Source organism: Capricornis sumatraensis, chromosome 11 (assembly GCF_032405125.1).
Source record: "Capricornis sumatraensis isolate serow.1 chromosome 11, serow.2, whole genome shotgun sequence".
NCBI lineage: Eukaryota > Metazoa > Chordata > Mammalia > Artiodactyla > Bovidae > Capricornis > Capricornis sumatraensis.
The window spans coordinates 42,937,641-42,945,128 of NC_091079.1; the positions used below are offsets into that span (position 1 = coordinate 42,937,641).

Genomic DNA, 7,488 nt, shown 5'->3' on the forward strand with positions numbered 1-7,488 from the left:
GGAGCTTCCTTCATCCAAGTTTAATTCCAGAACAAGCTCCAACCTCCCACCTTGAGATGGATGAGAGTTTTAGTGCACGCACATGCGTGCACATACACACACACACATCCCTGGCTGTCTGAAGCTCTAAGCTCTAAATGTTGCTTAGTCGTGTCTGACTCCTTGCAACCCCATGGACTTTTCCCCACAAGGATCCTCTGTCCATGAGATCCTCCAGCAAGAATACTGGAGTGGGTTGCCATTCCCTTCTCCAAGGGATCTTCCCATTCCAGAGATTGAACCCAGGTCTCCTGCATCGCAGAAAGATTTTTTACCGTCTGAGCCACCAGGCTGTCTGAAATCCCAGGGAATTGTGCCCCCAGCAAGTTAAATGGTGGAGATGGGAGAGTAGGGTGGAAGGTGAATGCACATGCCAGGAGCAGCCGTGTGTGGGCACACCTTGCCATGAGTTCTTCCAATTTTAATTAAACGGAATGAGAAGGAGAATTCCACAGGCAGGTTTGAGTGTTTTTGTAAAACTCAAGTTAGAGATTTTATTAGTTACCTAGGACTGCTGTAACAAAGTACAACGAGCTGGGTGGCTTAAGAAGGTTACTGTCTCACAGTTCTGGAGGCCAGGAATCTGAAAACAAGGCAGGGTTGATGCCTTCCCGGGGCTTCTGGGAGAATCTGTTCCATCCTCCCTCCCAGCGTCTCTGGCAGTGCTTGCGTGTCTTGGATTCTACGTGCATCACTCTGTAGATGCATGTGGCAATCTGCTCTCCATGTGTGCCGGCGTCCAAATTTCCCTCTTTCATGAGGATGTTTGTCATATGTGATTTAAAGCCATGTTACTGCAATAAGGGACTTACAATGTGTAAGTATATATATGTGTGTATACATATGGTTGTTGTCACTAAGTCATGTCTGATGTTTTGCAACTCCATGAACAGCAGCATGCCGACTCCTCTGTCCTTTACTATCTCCAGGAGTTTACTCAAACTCATGTCCATTGAGTCAGTGATGCCATACAACCATTCAATATATATATACATATTAATGTATATATGTTCCAAATAGGAAAAGGAGTACGTCAAGTCTATATATTGTCACCCTGCTTATTTAACTTCTGTGCAGAGTACATCATGAGAAATGCTGGGATGGAAGAAGCACAAGCTGGAATCAAGATTGCCAGGAGAAATATCAATAACCTCTGATATGCAGATGACACCACCCTTATGGCAGAAAGTGAAGAGGAACTAAAAAGCTTCTTGATGAAAGTAAAAGAGGAGAGTGAAAAAGTTGTCTTAAAGCTCAGCATTCAGAAAACGAAGATCATAGCATCCGCTCCCATCATTTCATGGCAGATAGATGGGGAAACAGTGGAAACAGTGTCAGGCTTTATTTTGGGGGGCTCCAAAATCACTGCAGATGGTGACTGCAGCCATGAAATTAAAAGATGCTTACTCCTTGGAAGGAAAGTTTTGACCAACCTAGATAGCATATTGAAAAGCAGAGACATTACTTTGCCAACAAAGGTCTGTCTAGTCAAGGCTATGGTTTTTCCAGTGGTCATGTATGGATGTGAGAGTTGGACTATAAAGAAAGCTGTGGACCGAAGAATTGATGCTTTTGAACTGTGGTGTTGGAGAAGACTCTTGAGGGTCCCTTGGACTGCAAGGAGATCCAACCAGTCCATCCTAAAGGAGATCAGTCCTGGGTGTTCATTGGAAGGACTGATGCTGAAGCTGAAACTCCAATACTTTGGCCCCCTCATGCGAAGTGTTGACTCATTGGAAAAGACCCTGATGCTGGGAGGGATTGGGGGCAGAAGGAGAGGGGACGATGGATGATGAGATGACTGGACAGCATCACCGACTTAATTGACATGAGTTTGAGTGAACTCTGGGGGTTGGTGATGGACAGGGAGGCCTGGTATGCTGTGATTCATGGGGTTGCGAAGAGTTGGACACGACTGAGCGACTGAACTGAGCTGAACTGATGTATGTATACATAATCAAATACATAGTACTATTTTGAACAAACAGGTCAATCTATAATAGGGAAAATAAAACTTTATTTACCTCAACTTATTCCTTCTTTGATTCTCTTCCTTTCTTTAGGTGGATCTGAATTTCTGACCACATCATTTTCTTTCTCTCTAAAGAATCTTTTAAAACATTTCTTGCAAGGCAGGTGTCTTGGTTATGGATTTCTTCAATGTTTGTTTACCTGAAAAATCTTATTTCTTCTTCACTTCTGAAGGATAATTTCAAAAGTACAGAATTTTAGGTTGGTGGAGACTTTTTTCTCTACACTTATTTCAGTCACCCTTTTCTGGCTTGATGGTTTCTAAGAAGAAGCTGTTGATACGATAATTTTTATCTTTGGTCCTCTATATGCAATGTGATTTTTTCCCTCAGGCTTCTTTCAAGATTTGGTACTTTATCTTTGATTCTCTGCAGCTTGAATATGATAGCTTCCACTGTAGTTTTATTTGCATTTATCCTTTTTTCTAGTCTCTTATCTTGTTCTGTAGTTTGGTGTCTGCGGTTTATTTTGGAAAGTTCTCAGTCATTATTGCTTCAGATATTACTTTTATTTCTTTCTCTTTTTTTTCTTAAGGTATTCTCATTATGCATATGTACACTTTTTACAGTTTTCCTACAGATCTTTTACCTACTTTGCTGAGATGTTGTAAGGATTCAATGAAACAATATATTCAAAATGCTTAGCACAACGCCTAGAACATAGTGCATGCATGCTGAGTCGCTTCAGTTGTGTCTGACTTTGTGCCACCCTGTGGACTATGACCTGCCAAGCTCCTCTGTCCATGGGATTCTCCAGGCAAGATTACTGGAGTGGGTAGCCATTCGCTCCTCCAGGGGATCTTTCTGATCCAGGGATCAGACTCGTGTCTCCTGCATGGCAGGCTTATTCTTTACCACTGAGCCACCAGTACCTAACACTAAAACTGGAGGAACTCTGCATGCTGTCTCTAATAGAAAAGAAAAACATGAGTAGTGGTCAGAGCAGTTCTTGAATTTATAGCGCTTTATTAGAATTTTAAGAGGTAAAGTCATATTTAATTCTGTCTGGATAAGAAAGCAATGTTTTAGCAGTGGGTACAACTATTGAAGTGTTTAATGTAGGGACAAAGCAATTTAATTTCCATAAACTATCAAAGTTGATTCCTGAGTTATTAGTCTCTGTGTCAACAAGAAAATGATCATGGATTTTTCCAACAGTTTAAAGTTTGGTACATTATGGTCCTCAGATTCTTTTTCTCTTTGAAACTTACTTGCAATTATTTTTCTCCCTTAAACCATGAAAATTCCTTCCAACAACTCATGGGAGTTTTCCAGAATTTTCAAGAGCAAGTAGTATCCATTTACCTTGTTTTTTCCCCACTCTTAGGTATATACACCAATGATTCAAAAACAGAAACTCAAATAAGTTAATTGTACACCTGTGGTATTAGCAGCATTAGTCATCATAGTCAAAAGGTACTCATTCACAGATGAATAGACACACGTGGTCCAACCATACAATGGTATATTATGCAGCCAGAAAAAGGAATGAAGCACTGACATGTGTACCGTACAGGTGAGCTTTGAAAACATCATGCTAAGTTAAATAAGCCAGACTCAAAAAAAGAAACAGATACTGTGTGATTCCACTTACATAAGGTACCTAGGACGGGAAAAAATCATGGAGACAGAAAATAGCTTAGGGAATGGGGGAGAGAAAAGCAAGGAGTTTTGCTTAAAGTTGACAGTTCTTTGGGTGATGGAAAAGTTTTGAAGACAGACAGTGGTTATGGCTGCACAACAATGTGAGAGCAGAATTAATGCCACTGAACTGTACACTTAAAAATGATTATGATGGCAAAGTTTACATTATACATATTTTACCAAACACAATAAACTATCATGAAATCTTTCCATGTGACACAATAGATAAATTTTAAACACTATATTGATGTCAAATATGCTCCATTAAAAAGAAAAAACCCAATTCCAAGTAAAGCATGTTTTGAGTAAGTATAAATACGTTCTCCGACTGATTATATTCTTTGCAGCCAAAGATGGAGAATCCCTATGCAATCAGCAAACACAAGATTGGGAGCTGACTGTGGCTCAGATCATGAACTCCTTATTGCCAAATTCAGACTTAAACTGAAGAAAGTAGGGAAAACCACTAGACCATTCAGGTATGACCTAAATCAAATCCCTTATGATTATACAGTGGAAGTGAAAAATAGATTTAAGGGACTAGATCTGATAGAGTGCCTGATGAACTATGGATGGAGGTTCATGACATTGTACAGGGAGCAAGACCATCCCTAAGAAAAAGACATGCAAAAAAGCAAAATGGCTGTTTGAGGAGGCCTTACAAATAGCAGTGAAAAGAAGGGAAGTGAAAAGCAAAGGAGGAAAGGAAAGATATACCCATTTGAATGCAGAGTTCCAAAGAATAGCAAGAAGAGATAAGAAAGACTTCCTCAGTGATCAGTGCAAAGAAATAAAGGAAAACAACAAAATGGGAAAGACTAGAGATCTCTTCAAGAAAATTAGAGATACCAAGGGAACATTTCATGCAAAGATGGGCTTGATAAAGGACAGAAATGGCATGGACCTAACAGAAGCAGAAGATATTAAGAAGAGGTGGCAAGAATACACAGGAGAACTGTACAAGAAAGATCTTCATGACCAGGATAATCATGATGGTGTGATCACTAACCTAGAGCCACATCCTGGAATGTGAAGTCAAGTGGGCCTTAGGAAACACAGTTTAATCACTATGAACAAAGCTAGTCAAGGTGATGGAATTCCAGTTGAGCTATTTCAAATCCTAAAGGATGATGCTGTGAAAGTGCTGCACTCAATATGCCAGCAAATTTGGAAAACTCAGCAGTGGCCACAGGACTGGAAAAGGTCAGTTTTCATTCCAATCCCAAAGAAAGGCAATGCCAAAGAATGCTCAAACTACCACACAATTGCACTCATCTCACACACTAGTAAAGTAATGCTCAAAATTCTCCAAGCCAGGCTTCAGCAATGCATGAACTGTGAACTTCCAGATGTTCAAGCTGGTTTTAGAAAAGGCAGAGGAACCAGAGATCAAATTGCCAATATCCGCTGGATCATCGAAAAAGCAAGAGTGTTCCAGAAAAACATCTATTTCTGCTTTATCGACTATGCCAAAGCCTTTGACTGTGTGGATCACAATAAACTGTGGAAAATTCTGAAAGAGATGGGAATACCAGACCACTTGACCTGCCTCTTTAGAAACCTGTATGCAGGTCAGGAAGAAACAGTTAGAACTGGACATGGAACAACAGACTGGTTCCAAAAAGGAAAAGAAGTACATCAAGGCTGTATATTGTGACCCTGCTTATTTAACTTCTATGCAGAGTACATCATGAGAAACGCTGAGCTGGAGGAAGCACAAGCTGGAATCAAGATTGCTGGGAGAAATATCAATAACCTTAGATATGAAAATGATACCACTTTTATGGCAGAAAGTGAAGAAGAACTAAAGAGCCTCTTGAAGGAAGTGAAGAGGAGAGTGAAAAAGTTGGCTTAAAGCTCAACATTCAGAAAACTAACATCATGGTATCCGGTCTCATCACTTCATGGCAAATAAATGGGGAAACAGTGGAAACAATGGCTAACTTTATTTTGGGGGGCTCCAAAATCACTGCAGATGGTGACTGCAGCCATGAAATAAAAAGACACTGACTCCTTGGGAGGAAAGTTATGACCAGCCTAGACAGTATATTAAAAAGCAGAGACATCACTTCGTAAACAAAGGTCCGTCTCGTCAAGGCTGTGGTTTTTCCAATAGTCATGTATGGATGTGAGAATTGGACTATAAAATTGGTGATGGACAGGGAGGCCTGGTGTGCGGCAGTCCATGGAGTCGCAAAGAGTTGGACACGACAGAACGACTGAATTGAACTGAGTCTGCGCAGATCAGTTTCCAAAGCAGAAAGAAATCTGACCAGAATTTGACTGACCCCACTGCAGTGGCTCAGGGGAACTGGGAAACCACTGGTTGTGATGGTAGAGTTCTGAAGCTAAACAGGGTTAGAGGAATGAACCATAATACACAATGTCGTTGGGTGTCTGAGGTCATCAGTGGAGCTCCATACTGTGAGCAAGGACCTGTGGAAAACTGCTGCTCCTACCTTGTTAATGATTCCTCTGTTTTCAACAACTCCTTCAGCACCAACTATGACAAGATCCACTTTCTCCATGATGTAGCCAACTGCAGCATCAGGCACCACAATGAAGGGGACACTGAGTGGGCAGAGGGCTTTGGCCATCTTCTTACCTGATAAGACAGGCTGTGACTCTGTAATGTACACACTGAAATGCTTCTTGGTGCCAGGGCAGCTTCCAAGACTCTCAGCACCACTCTGGGCTAGGTATGCATTAATATTCTTGCCCCATCTTTGATCAAAGTATGGCACAGATCTGCAATTTTATTTCTCGACAGTGATATTCTCCTGAGGAAAATCTCTCCCCGCTCATCATGATCTTTTTACATTTAGAGTAATCAGAGTATTCCAGGGAGGTATGGCTGATGAAGCACAGGAAGAGCTCACCGCCCGACAACATGGCCACTGAAGAGTCCATGCCACTGGGTTTCTGTGGCCCTGGTGAGATTTGCCCTCAGGCCCTGGGTTGTCTCTCCTGTATCTCTTCTCAAGTACTCCAGCAAAGTCTGGATGGCAGCTACTGCTGAGGCCATGTCAGGATCTTCTTTGATCTGAGACTTTAAGTATTCAATGAACTCCTTGTTGTCCATGGTGCCCTCTGGACTGCAGAGTCCGAGAGGCCCTGAGCCATGCACAAGGCCTGATTAGGTCCTGCCACAGTGTGGACTCCACACTGCATTGACTGACAGTGCGAGGCCTGGCTCTACACTCTGCTTCCCTCCATTAACTTTTAAAATGTATGATTTTTTTCCCCCTGCACGATTTGTTTATGTGGATATTGTACTTTCCACAGAAATGGTATTTAATGTTAGGTACAGTTTCATAACTTCCATATTTTACATAGAGTTGTATTTCATATATTACACATTCTCATGTATAGTAGTCTTCTGGGACTGACATAACAAATTGCTATAAACTTGGCTTAAAGCAACAAGAATTAGTTCTCTCACAATTATGGAGGCCATAGGTCTGGAACAAGATGGAGTAGGGCCATGGTCCCTAGGAGGGCTCCAAGGGGACTCCTTCCTTTTCTCTCCCAGCTTCTGGGGATGCAGGTGTTCATTCTCTTGAGGCTGCATGTCTGGTTGGACATATCTTTCGGGGACCAGCACTCAACCCACTGGGGCTTCCCAGGTGATGCTAGTGGTAAAGAACCCACCTACAATGCAGGAGATGCAAGAGATGCACGTTCCATCCCTGGGTTGGGAAGATACCCTGGAGAAATGGCAACCCACTCCAGTATTCTTGCCTGGGAAATCCCATGAACAAAGGAGCCTGGTGGG

At 41.9% G+C, this 7,488-nt stretch overlaps 1 pseudogene; it reads right to left on the reverse strand.

Moving 5' to 3' along the window:
• Positions 1-6,061: 6,061 nt before the first annotated feature.
• Positions 6,062-6,795, reverse strand: LOC138088305 (translation initiation factor eIF2B subunit alpha pseudogene; annotated as a pseudogene).
• Positions 6,796-7,488: the final 693 nt, after the last annotated feature.